The following is a 13,903-nucleotide window of genomic DNA, read 5'->3' as shown; positions in this document are numbered from 1 at the left end:
ACTCCATAAACCAGCTCACCTGATCCCAGGTGGAGCGGTCGCTGTAGATGGAGTGAACATGAGGAGAGGATTAGCAATCTTATTAAATGAAGTCAGGTAGTTACCCAAATGGCGGGCGGTGAGTCCTCAGCGACTGTCTTGTCTGTCCTTCTCGTCTGGCCGTGCAGCAAACGGACATGGCGCGCTTAATAGGTGCTTAACCCCATGGTATTCTCGCGTGGTGTGGGCCAGGTGCTCAGTAAAGCTAGCGTGGGGGAAAGGCCGAAGGGCCTGCTGTGCAGTGAACAAATGATGCGTTAACAACAGGCAGAACGATCTGCGACGAGGAGCGGGGTGGATCAAACTCAGGGGCTTCATGCTTCCATCAGGTTCCTGAAGGGGTGGGCTCGGATGCCTGGGGATCCCAAATGTTGACCTTCCTGACGAGTTGGTTTCTGCTTCTTGGATGGTTGTTTCTCTGGTGTTGTCAGTGGGGATCTCGTTGGGCTCCTGTCCCTGGGTGGGACCGCATATTCTTGGTACCACTCTGGCAGGTCAATCCGGCCAAGCTGCAGTGCCTCACAGAATTCGGGGAGGTCAATAGGGGTACGGAGCGTATGCTGTCTGCCTCCATGGGTAACGAGTAGAGCGAAGGGGAAGCGCCACGTGTAACGAAGGTCCCTCTCCCTGAGCTTATCTAATAAAGGTCGCAGGGCCCTGCGGTTTTTGAGGGTTATCTGGGAGAGGTCCTGAAACAGTTTAATGTTCTCCCCATTGAATACAATGTGCTCGTTTCTGCGGGCTTTCAGCATGATTTCCTCTTTCAGTCCAAAGTGCTGCATGCAGCAAATGATATCCCGAGGTGGCAGCGTGTCTGGTCCTCTGGCTCTGAGGGCCCTGTGCGCTCTCACGAAATCTATTGCCGTGTCTTCAGGTCTCTCCAGAAGGCTGTTAAAGACCCTCTGAAGGACCGGCACTATTTGGTCAGTGTCCACCGATTCCGGTATGCCGCGTACCCTAATATTACTCCTCCTCCCCCTGTTGTCAAGGTCCTCCAGGTGTCTGCTTACCTCAATAAAGTGCAGGGAATGTGTGGTAACGACCCTGTCCAGTCTCTGGATCGCCCTGTCCCTGTGCTTCCCCTCCGTTTCTGCGGTAGCCACTTTCTCCTGTAGCACAATGAGGCTTGTTTTCAGGTCTGTGATAGCTGCCGAAAAGGATGCCTTGATATCCGCGGCAAATCCGGACATATCCGAGTATGTGAGCGGATGGTCAGCCCTAGCATTCCTTCTGCCAGTGTCCTCGGCGGCTGACTGGGAGTCCTCGCTGTAATCTTCGTCCGCGTGTACCGGCGCCATCTTGCCTCCTGCCGTGTGCTTCAAGGCCTCAGCTTGATTGCGGAACAAATCCGAGATGTTCCGACTTGAGCTAGCCGCCGATGATCGCCTGGAACGGGTGTGATGAGGGTGACGACCCTGCTTGCTCATCCTCGGGTGATTTCCGTGCAGAGAGACGGGTTAGGGCCGCGATGCCGACGGAGCTCTCGAGCTAAGCTGCCATCTCCTTCGCGCGCCAAGCCACGACCCCCCCATGGAGATTATTTTTTATCTCCCCTACCTTGTTTCCGGTTTTTTATTTTACATGTTTTTATTTTATTTAATAATAATAACATTTAAAAAAAAAATCAAGGATTGTTTTTGTCCGGTCAGTGGCCAGATTGATTGGCGTTTGTATCCTTGATTTATTGAGTTGCTATTGAGCCGGGGCCTTTGCTCTCTAGCAACCTGAGTATATGATGCGGGCTGTATCAGGCTGCTTTGTTTTTTGCTTGATTGATTTGTTTATGGCGGTTGCTATAACAACGCCTTAGCATGTTATATATGCTCGTTTCAGCGGGACGCCTTCACTATCTCCATACCCTACACTGACTAAGTCCCGCCCATGGGATGTAACGTATGAGGGGGGAGGAGCTACGTGTTGACGTTACCCGCGATCACCGATTCACCTACATGCTGTACACGCTTGTCAGCGTTATCTGCCTGTGAACCTGCACTCGGTTCTGAGTGCTTTGCCATGTGAGTGGATTTTATTTGCTTTTAATAAACACCCCCTTTTTGCTACTGAGAGCATTAGATCTATCCTCTTTCTTTTATATGTCCACAATTGCTGATATCTTTCTGAGCCCACTGCTGCCATCCGGAGTTGTTTATTGACCTGCTGACTGTCAGAATCAGGAGCCGGATTGTATACCATGCTTTATGACTCCTTGAGGGTCGAATGATTGAGGCGAGAGGCCATCTGTTCTTCTTGGTGGAGGATCTTTCTTTGGTCACTTGTTTTGAATCCGCACCGTTTAATGAAATTCATCTGGATTTCTCTTCCACACAATCACTTATGGACTTTTGATTTTATTCCTTTCCAGACGATCACTTATGGACTCTTGATTTCATATGTTTATTTATTTTTATTTTACATTGTACATTTTTTGGCACTGCACTGTTTCACTATATATACTAAATAATATACAAACAGGAGGAAATGTTAACTCACACGCTTCTCTCCCACTGCAATCTCACTCTTACCTTCCACTTGCCCCCAGCTTCCCAGTGTCTCCAGAACAACCTTTCTATATACTTGTAAGATACTGCAAGAGAATTTGAGGACTTGATTAAAGACTCCACAACCATCATCTGTGACCTCACTTAACCCCCCAGGATCCCCTTGCCGCCCCTTCCACAACACTGAGCCCCCCACCCCACTTATACTTCTTGCTCACTGGCCACCACATCTTATTAAAATATAACAACCTTTTAATAACTCAGTTAAAGTATTAGAATAACTTCTCTTTTTCAAGTAAACTGCTTATTTCAGAATATATGATCAAAGGCTGTAATTATTTCTTAGTAAAGGTATTACAGAGGAGCTCTTGCAATTCCTGGCAAATTCACAAACACTGAAGGAGTAATTATGCAAAATAATTAGCCTCTATAATATGCATTATGTAAATATGTTACTACATATTTAGTGCTTGAAAGGTGATGAAGATAAGATAATGAATGCTGACATGTTAAAAAATAATACATTTAAAGACTAGTGTTCTGCAAGCAAGAGCATAAACAACATAGCTATGTTGAATGTAAATCTTCAAAACATTGCCAATATGCTTTCAGTCAACTTGCATACAATGTGATAGGCTAGAAGCTGATAACTCACATAAGCCAACAGAGGACAAGTATTGATTTCCAGGTCTGTAATCTGTGAGCTAGTATAGATAAATTCCAACAGGCTTGCTGCATTGCATTGAATTAGGGATGGTTTGGTAATGATAAATGAGAAAAGGATTCCATCAATGAATGTCTGCTAAAAAATAGAGCCTGGGCAAGTAAAACACAATGTTAACCTTTTGAGTCCCTTAAACATGGTAAAAGATTACTTTAGAATCAGGAGAAAGAAATATTTCTAAATGCATTTCAAAAAGTTGTAACCTTTAATGCAAAATTAAGTGTTCCAATATGTCAATGGTAGTTTTTATAGCAACAAATTAATTTAACCTACAGGTAAGCTTTATTATAAGCTTAACTGTAGGTAAAAATAAAAATACAGACATTACTACCACTTTAAAGCCGAGATATAGGGCCAGATTCATGTACAATTCCGGCGGCGTAACGTATCCCATTTACGTTACACCGCCGCAAGTTTTCAGCGCAAGTGCTTGATTCACAAAGCACTTGCCTGTAAACTTGCGGTGGCGTATCGTAAATCCGTCCGGCGCAAGCCTGCCTAATTCAAATGGGGCGTGTATCATTTAAATTAGGCGCGTTCCCGCGCCGAACGTACTGCGCATGCTGCGTTTTGTAATTTCCGGCCATGCTTTGCGCGAAATAACGTTGCACCGATGTAATTTTTTGAACGGTGACGTGCGTTACGTCCTTTCCTATTCCCGGACGACTTACGCCAAAAAAATAATAATTCAAAATTCGACGCGGCAACGACGGCCATACTTTAACATGGCTAGTCTAAATATAAGCTATTGAAATAGCATCCGTAACTTTACGACGGGAAAAGCCGACGTAAGAGAATGCGACGAGGGCGCGTAGCTTCGTGGATCGCCGTAAACAGCTAATTAGCATACCCGACACGGAAAACAACGCAAACTCCACCCAGCGGGAGCCGAAGTATTGCATCCTAAGATCCGAAGGCATACGAAGCCGTACGCCTGTCGGATCTTACCCAAATGCCGTCGTATCTTGGTTTGAGGATTCAAACTAAAGATACGACGCGGGAAATTTGAAAATACGCCGGCGTATCAGTTGATATCTGTGAATCTGGCCCAAAGTATCTAATTTACTAGTGCAAATGCTCTGAAATTGCAAATGAAAAAATATGCATGCATGCATGTATACTTGAAAATCTGTGTTACATTTTGCTTTATACATATTTCATAGTATCCATTTGCCATCTTGTAGAATCTGTTCCAGAACATTAACAAGTGGTGATTAATGCTGAATTTTAAAGCTGGCCATAGAAGCATGGAAAATGTAACACATTCCTCTATCCGCTCAAACAGTGTGTATGGATGCATCACCCCTGACAGCTGTCACAATACCCAAACAGGGACTACATCTGATTGACTGCCGATAATTTTATGACAGGCCCTTTGACAAAAGTTAATTTAACATTGTCAATAGTCCTGTGGATGAGTGCCAGAAGGGTCATATGTTGCTCAAATTTTAGCTTTTTAGCCAGTAGGAATCAGTCATAATTTGAGCAGTGTATGGTCGGCTTAAAGTGGTTGTAAAGGTTTTTACCTTAAAGTGGTGGTAAACCTTTATCTATACCCAGTGAACTGACTGGCCACAGGTAATACACAGGGATGAAATACATCCTCCTACTTAATTTGTACCTGTTTATTTGCAGCACTTGTCCTGTGCATCCTTGTAAAATAAAGATAAAAAGATAATGGCCCGGATTCAGATACAATAGTGTATCTATCGGCGGGCATAACATATCTCAGATACGTTACGCCGCTGTAAATTAGGGCGCAAGTTCCGTATTCAGAAAGAACTCGCGCCCTAAGTTAAGGCGGCGTAACGTATGTGGTCCGGCGTAAGCCCGCGGAATTCAAATGTGGATGATGTGGGCGTGTTTTATTTAAATTAATTTTGTCCCCACGTATTTGATGTTTTTTACGAACGGCGCATGCGCCGTTCGTGAAAGAATCCCAGTGTGCATGCTCGAAATTACGCCGCAAATAGTCAATGCTTTAGACATGATCGGAACTTACGTACAGCCCTATTCACCAACGACTTACGCAAACAACGTAATCGATGGAAAATTTGACGCTGGCCCGACGTCCATACTTAACATAGGATACCCCTCATATAGCAGGGGTAACTTTACGCCGGAAAAAGCCTAACGTAAACGACGTAAAAAAATGCGCCGGGCGGATGTTCATTTCTGAATCGGCGTAACTACCTAATTTCCATATTCCTTGCGTAAATCTACGGAAGCGCCACCTATCGGCCAGTGTAAATATGCAGCCTAAGATACGACGGTGTAAGACACTTACGCCGGTCGGATCTTAGGGAAATCTATGCGTAACTGATTCTATGAATCAGTCACATAGATACGACCCCGCAACTCAGAGTTATGACAGCGTATCCGGAGATACGCCGTCGTAACTGCTATCTGAATCCGGGCCAAAAAGTATTTTTTTCACAAAGCAGGGGACGGGAAGCTGTGGTGGCACACAGAGCTGATTGGAGGGAAGGAACACACCCCCTTCACAAATCACACAGGAACACAGGAGTTTTTTTCCCACAAACTCACAAAGCAGGGGACAGGAAGCTGTGGTGGTACACTGTACAGGAGCTCTGAGAGCTGATTGGAGGGAAGGAACACACCCCCTTCACAAAGCACACAGGAGTTTTTTTTTTCCACAAACTCACAAAGCAGGGGATGGGAAGCTGTGGTGGCACACTCTACAGGAGCTCTGAGAGCTGATTGGAGGGAAGGGACACACCCCCTTCACAAAGCACACAGGAGCAGAACTGAGGCTGTCAATCCGACATTGATTCCTCCTCTGTCACCTTATTTTGCTTGGTGTTAGGAAATCTTGTCAGAATTTACTCAAGCACATAACAGAGGAACTGGAAATTAGAGAGAAAAGACACGTTAGAAAGAGCGAGAAGAGTGACAGAGAAATACTGTGCTGATTCTCCTTTCATTGTTCAGTCAAAGGCTGGGGTATGTGCAAGACAATATGGGCTCAGAGGAAATAGGAACTTGGGGCCAGATTCTCATACATTTGCGGCGGCGCACCGCAACCCGTTTACGTTACACCGCCGCAAGTTTTCAGTGTAAGTGCCTGATCCACAAAGCACTTACCTGTAAACTTGTGGCGGTGTATCGTAAACACGTCCGGCGCAAGCCTGCCCAATTCAAATGGGGCATGTACCATTTAAATTAGGCACGCTCCCGTGCCGGACGGACTGCGCATGCTCAGTTTAGAAATTCCCACCGTGCTTTGCGCGATGTGATGTCATTTTTTAGAACGGCGACGTGCGTAGCGTCCATTCCCGGACGTCTTACGCCAAAACAAAAAAAAAATTAAATTCGACCCGGGAACGACGGCCATACTTTAACATGGCTCGACTAAAGTTAAGCCATGTTAAAGCAGGTGTAAATTTCCGACTGGAAAAAATTACTAGCGACGACGTAACGAATGCGAAAACCGTCGTGGATCGCCGTAAATGCTCATTAGCATACCCGACGCAGGAAAACGACGCAAACTCCACCCAGCGGCGGCCGAGGTACTGCATCCTAAGATCCGGCGGTGTAAGTCAATTACACCTGTCGGATCTTAGGGCTATCTATGCGGAACTGATTCTATGAATCAGTCGCATAGATACTCTGAGAGATACGACGGCGTATCAGAGATACGCCGTCGTATCTCTTCTGTGAATCTGGCCCGAGTTTTGTTATTTTAATTTTCATTGGACTATTTATTTCATCTTTTTATTTTTGTCTGGAGTTCTGCTTTATGGTAATACTACTGTCTGAGGGTAGTAGTGTATTCATTCCCTCACAGGAGGTTCTCTTTAGGGGCAAGAATCAAGCATGTAATTGGGTACTACTATTCCGACGCCAAACCTCCCTCTCTCCTGCGCTTTTATCAGCCATATGTAACTTGTTTTTCTAAATGCTGCAGTCAGTTAAAAAGGAAAGCAAAGCAGAATACAGGGAAGAACTGTTAGGAGCCACTTTGTTCTGTGTAATGATGGACTCTTCACCTTAAGCAAATGATATACTAAAAGGGATACCTATGACCTCTTATTTGTGTAGCCCACAGAGCTCAAACCAATAGTTCATAGAGAATTCATGTCCTGCAGCTATACCTTCAACTAGTTAAAAGATAAGTTCACCGGGGTGGTGCAAGGGCTGGTGCATTCATAACATGTTACACCCTGAATATGGGTGTAAAATGTTATGAGTGGTGAATGAGCTGTAGTTTAAAAAACAAAGCAAAAAAAAAAACCATCACATCTAACACAACCTTAGGTGAATTTATTATATGAAAATTGGGCAAAATGGAGTGCTCACCTCTATGACTTCTTCAGAGCCTCTCCCATTCTCTGGAACTCCCTACCCCAATCGGTCCAACTATCTCCTACCACTTTCAGACAATCCCTAAAAACTCATCTTTTCAGAGAGGCCTATCCGGCCCCCCACAGTTATTAACTTTTGTATCTCTTCAGACTCCCTCTTAGATTGTAAGCTCTAATGAGCAGGGTTGTCTGATTCCTACTGTATTGTACTTGAACTGTCTCGCCCTTATGTTTTAAAGATCTGCATAAACTATTGGCGCTATATAAATCCTGTATAATAATAATAATAATACATTTTCATAATATTGTTTGCAGATCAAATGTGTGAAAGGCCAAAATACCACTTTATTACCACTAGGTGAAGCTGAGGAGCATACTTATTTCCTATGATAGTCAGCACCATCTAGTGACCATAATGCAGTTTTTTCCTCATTCAAACTTTCAATCTGCAGAGAACATAGTCTGAGGACATTGTATTTTACCCCATTCACTTAGATTGAATTTGCATGGAGTTTTGATGAATGAACAGTGTGATTTTTTTTTTTAGTAATCCATCTCATCGTTTTGCAACTGTGCAGGCATGCACTATTTTAACTTGCAGTTTCAGGGTGTTTGCATTAAAAAAGTAACTTTGTTTGAAATCAAATGGCTTGCAGTTGTAATTTATTTATTTACTGCTAAAGGAAAGTAAAAAATATATATATATATCTACTGTAATTCTTTAGCGTAGCAGTGCATACTGCTTTTTAACGGTAGTGAAGCTTACTGCATGACCAATAAAACCAAAACACTTGTAAGGTAAAGAACTGATATTAATATACTTATTCTTATATCATATACCTTCCCTTACCATAGGAAAATTGAGGAACCCCCACCTCTAAGGCAGGAAGGAGGTAGGGGAGAAAAATAGCAGACACTGTGGATTTTATTAACAAATATGAAGTTAAAATACATACAGATTAAAATTATATAAAAACTCTATTTTATATTCAGGGCTCCACAAGGCTGAACAATGCCATGATTGGTGCACAGGTCTGAGAATCTCCCACATACCAGTCATGGCATTGTTCAACCTCTGGAAAACCCTCAATATAAAATAACGTTTTTAGATCATTTTAATATTTATTTATATACAGTATGTATTTTAACTTCATATTTGTTATAACAATTTGGTAAAGATATACAGTATTTAGTCTGTCCTAAATATGCACCAGAAGAGTCCACAGTGTCGGTTATTTTTCTTTCTTCCTTAGAAGTGGGAATTGCTCCATTTTTATGTAAATTGGATTTGGTGCCTTAATATGTTTGTTCCCTCTCAATCTGAGCTAGTGGGCCAGATCCACATACATCTGCGCCGGGCGCAGCGTATCTAAGATACGCTACGCCGCTGTAACTTACTTTTGTTTTGTTTAAATCCACAATGAATCCGCGCCGTAACTTACGGCGGCGTAGCGTATCTGTTGCGGCGTAAGAGCGCAGAATTCAAATGGAAGTGATGGGGCCGTGTTTTATGTTAATACGTCGTGACCCTCAGTAAGCGTCGTTTTTTTTTTAACTGCGCATGCGCCGTCCCTGGGGGTATCCCAGTGCGCATGTTTGAAATTAAACTGGAACCAGCCAATGCTCACGACAGTGATGTCATTCTACGCAAATTCCTATTCGCGAACGACTTACGCAAACGACGCTAAAAAATCTAAATTGTACGCGGGAAGGACGGCCATACTTAACAGAACAGCAGCTTTAACTATACACCGGAAAAAGCCATTTGTGGATCGCCGTAAATAGCTAATTTGCATACTCGACGCAGATTTCGACGGAAACGCCACCTAGCGGCAGCCGAAAAATTGCATCTAAGATCCGAAGGCGTACGAAGACGTACGCCTGTCGGATCAAGCCGCGATGCCCTTGTATCTTGTTTTGAGGATTCAAAACAAAGATACGACGTGGGAATTTTATAATTACGCTAATTACGTAATTTCTTTGTGGATCTGCCCCAGTCTTACCATAGATTTAGTTCAATATAAGAGAAATCTAATAATAACACAAATAAATAGAAATTAAAAAAAATTGCTTCAAAAGCTAGCTGTTTAGTGTAATTGATTAGAACAAATTCAGATTGTTCTAAAAGAATACATAATCTTATCTTTCTTCTGCAAACTTCTAATCTACCATGCCCATGAAATGGAGATGAACAAAAATAGACATGGTTGAATTTCAAAGTACAAAAAAGGTCAGCACATCAAATGAATGGCCTTTAAGCTCTTTTACTTAAGCATCAAAAGAAAAAAAAAATGCATTCCATCAACATTTTAGGGACGGAGCCTGGCGGCAAATTAAAAAATTACAAAATTCACAATACATACAGTACACTGTAATATTACAGATTACATTACTGTATGAAATTATTTCATATCCCATTTGTCCCTAGTGTTTTCTCCAGTGCCCTGCATGCAGTTTTATTTTATATATACTGTTCTTTCTGCCTGGAAACTTGAGATTGTCCATAGCAACCAAAAAGTGTCCCTTTATGTCAAAAGTGGTTTGAGACCAGCTAGAAAACAGCGATAATAAATAAGAACACTTGCAGAATTGGGAAATAGTGAATAGTGGGGAAATGTATTTTATTATAATTATTATATTATATATTTTTTTATAATTATTTATAGTTATTACAATTTTTTGCTCCATAAGACACACCTGACCATAATACGCACCTAGATTTTAGAGAAGGAAAATATGAAAAAATAAAAAATATCTTGAACCAAATGGTGTATTAAAATATTTATTAAAATGTAACAGAATCATATTTCTACACTGACAACCAATGTAAGGGGGCACCCTACACTGATCCCCAATGAAACTGGGACATTTACATGACCACAACAGGAGTATTTGCATCAAGCACCAATGTATTGAGACATTTACACTGACCAGTGATGTAACAGGTAAATTTACAGTACCCCCTTCCCCCCATCTCTCTACTTATCTCTGTATTTTTATCTCCCTCTTAGTACAACTCAGCCCCTCTAACTCATCTGCTAACCTCTGTCCCCCAAAACCCCTCATCTTCTAACCTCTGCACTTCAACCCCTCCTCCCCATGCAACCCTGCACCTCTGCTCACCTCAACCCCCCTCTTTGATCACTTCTACATGCCTCCTATGCTCACATGCATGCTGTTTACATCTTCTTTGTGGTCGGCATGCAGAGGTGTGACTGTAATTTGCATATGAATCGCGGCGGCTGACATTAACATAACAATGCCCACTCGATTTGCATATTAATGCCGATCCTGTGGGGGTTAAATAAGGAACAATACCCCTTTGTTTCTCTCCCTGTAGCAGCTGAAGGGAGAGAAACAGGATTTAACTGGGGCAGAGAGATGCATAGGGCATCGTTCTGCCGCCAAAACGGTCCCCTTATCAGCGGCTCTCCTGGTCAGTATTCGCTCCATAAAACGCACACACATTTCTCCCCATTTTTTTTGGGGGGGGGGGGATTGCGTCTTATGGAGCGAAAAATACGGTATATTATAATTTATGATTTTGTGTTTCAAACTTTATCATACCCGGGATGTCTACTAGACTCTTGTTTGGACAGATTTAAGTAGGTTATTACTAAGAATTACAGACTTAAATATAAAATGCCACATTTTTATGCAAAACAATTGTACCGCTTTGAGACCCAAAAATCTGATATAATCATACCGCCAGTATGGTTAAATTTCACTTGTAACACCTAGGCCTGATTGCTGGCAAACCTGTTGAATCAAGAAATCACATAAATAGAAGCTGTCTGACAAAGTGAACACGCTAACAGATCACAAAAAGCCACACATCATGCCACAATCTAGAAAAAATTCAAGAACAGATTAGAAATTTGAAATTAATGTACATGTTTCAGTCTAGGAAGGGTTTCAAAGCCATTTCTAAGGCATTGGAACTCCAGCGAGCCACAGGGAGAGCCATTATCCACAAATGGAGATAACTTGGAACAGTGGTAAACCTTCCCAGGAGTGGTCGGCTTACAAAAATTACTCCAAAGAGCATGATGATGACTCATCCAGGAGGTCAAAAAGAACCCAGAACAACATCTAAAGACTTGCAAGCCTCACTTGCCTCAGGTAAGCTCAGTGTTTATGATTCAACAATAAGAAAGAGACTGGGCAAAAATGGCATTCATGGGAGAGTTCCAAGGCCAAAGCCACTGCTCACCAAAAAGAACACAAAGGCTCATCTCACATTTACCAAAAAACATCTTTATCAAGACTTTTAGTCAAATATTCTGTGGACTGATGACACAAACATTACATCGTTACATCTGGCATAAATCGAATACAGCATTTCATAACAAGAACATCATACCAACAGTCAGACATGGTGGTGGCTTGGTAATGGTCTGGGGCTGCTTTGCAGCTTTAGGACCTGGATGACTCACCATAATTGATGGAACCATGAATTCTGAGCTCTACCAGAAAATCCTAAAGGACAATGTCCGGTCATCAGTTTGTGACCTCAAGCTCAAGTGCACTTGGGTTATGTAGCAGGACAATGATCCGAAACACAACAGCAATTACACCTCCAAATGGTATAAACAAAGCACAATTTAGGTTTTGGAGTGGCCTAGTCAAAGCCCAGACTTAAATCCAATTGAGATGCTGTATCATTACTAGGGATGAGCCGAACAAGGTTTGTGGGGGAGAGGCCCTTGTCACCATTTTGATGCTGAGGGCATGTTGCCTGGTACGGTTCAGGAGGGGGGCGCTCTCTCGTCCCCCTCTCTTTTCCTGTGGCCTGCCAGGTTGCGTGCTCGGATAAGGGTCTGGTGTGGATTTTTGGGTGTGCATTTTTTTTATTTTGGCACAGGGTTCCCCTTAAAATCCATACCAGACCTGAAGGGTCTGGTATGGATTTTAAAGGGGGGACCCCTACGCCATTTTAAAAGAAAATTCCCCTTAATATCCATACCAGAACTGAAGGGCTCTTATTATGAATTTGGGGCGACCCCCATGCATTTTTTTATTTTGGTTTGGGGTTCCCCTTAATATTCATACCAGACCCAAAGGGTCATGGACTGGGGGGGGACCCATGCCATTTTTTTTAATTACTTTTATCTGTATTGCCGGGACCCGACAATTCATTATAGCCGCGAGTAGTTTTAAATTACTTTTTTCCTTTAGAAATGTCATTTTGTGCAGGGGCTGTTATAAACACAGGAAACATGTGCTACTTTACAGGCATACTATAGACACCCCCCAGGTACAAAATTTAAAGGAATATTTCACTTTTATTGTTTCACTTTAAGCATTATTAAAATCACTGCTCCTGAAAAAACAGAAGTTTTTAAAATGTTCCCTGGGGCAGGACCCAGGTCCCCAAACACTTTTTATGACAATAACTTGAATATTAACCTTTAATATGAGCACTTTTGATTTCTCCCATAGACTTTTAAAGGGTGTTCCACGGCTTTTGAATTTGCCACAAACACCACAAATTGTTCGCTACTCGGCGAACGGGCGAACAGCTCATGTTTAATCCAAACATAAAGCTCATCCCTAATCATTACCTTACACAGGTCATACATGCTGGAAAACCCTCCAATGTGGCTGAATTAAAACAATTCTGCAAAGAAGAGTGGGCCAAAGTTGCTCCATAGCAATGTTAAAGATTCTTTGTCAGTTATTGCAAATGCTTGATTGCAGTTGTTGCCGCCAAGGGTGGCACAACCAGTTTTTGGTTTTAGGGGGCAATTACTTTTTCACAACATTGTTGCATATGTTTTTTACCTTTTAAAACCCAAAGTTTAGGATAGAGAATGATATTGATGGAGAATCCATTGTACATTATGGAAGTAACAAAACTGAATGTATTTTTAGACCAAATAAAGCCACAGGTCCACCTGGTTTTGAATGAACCCACAATTTCTATAAAGAATATACAGATCAATTTTGTTTTTGATTTCCTCATAGTTTGTGATATGCTGGGATTGTTTAAAGGGGTTGTAAAGGTGCGTCTTTTATTTTCTAAATAGGTTCCTTTAAGCTAGTGCATTGTTGGTTCACTAACCCTTTCCTTCAATTTCCCTTTTTAAATGATTTTTTTCTTTGTTTGAATTTTTCACTTCCTGAATTTTTCACTTCCTGTTTCTCCTTTTGTTTTGCAATCTCATATGCATTGCCTGCACCTGTGGTCCTGGGGGAAGCATTTATTCTGAAGATTTCCACACCTGAGTGTTTTTTCTTTCTTGGCAACATTAATGTGGAAGGGCCATGTGGAGGGGCACCAAACTCAGTGACATGCAGAGTGACAGAAGACCTAA

Source organism: Rana temporaria, chromosome 3 (genome assembly GCF_905171775.1).
Source record: "Rana temporaria chromosome 3, aRanTem1.1, whole genome shotgun sequence".
Taxonomy (NCBI): Eukaryota; Metazoa; Chordata; class Amphibia; order Anura; family Ranidae; genus Rana; species Rana temporaria.
The sequence above is the reverse complement of the archived record's forward strand: the minus strand, read 5'-3'. Positions refer to the sequence as shown.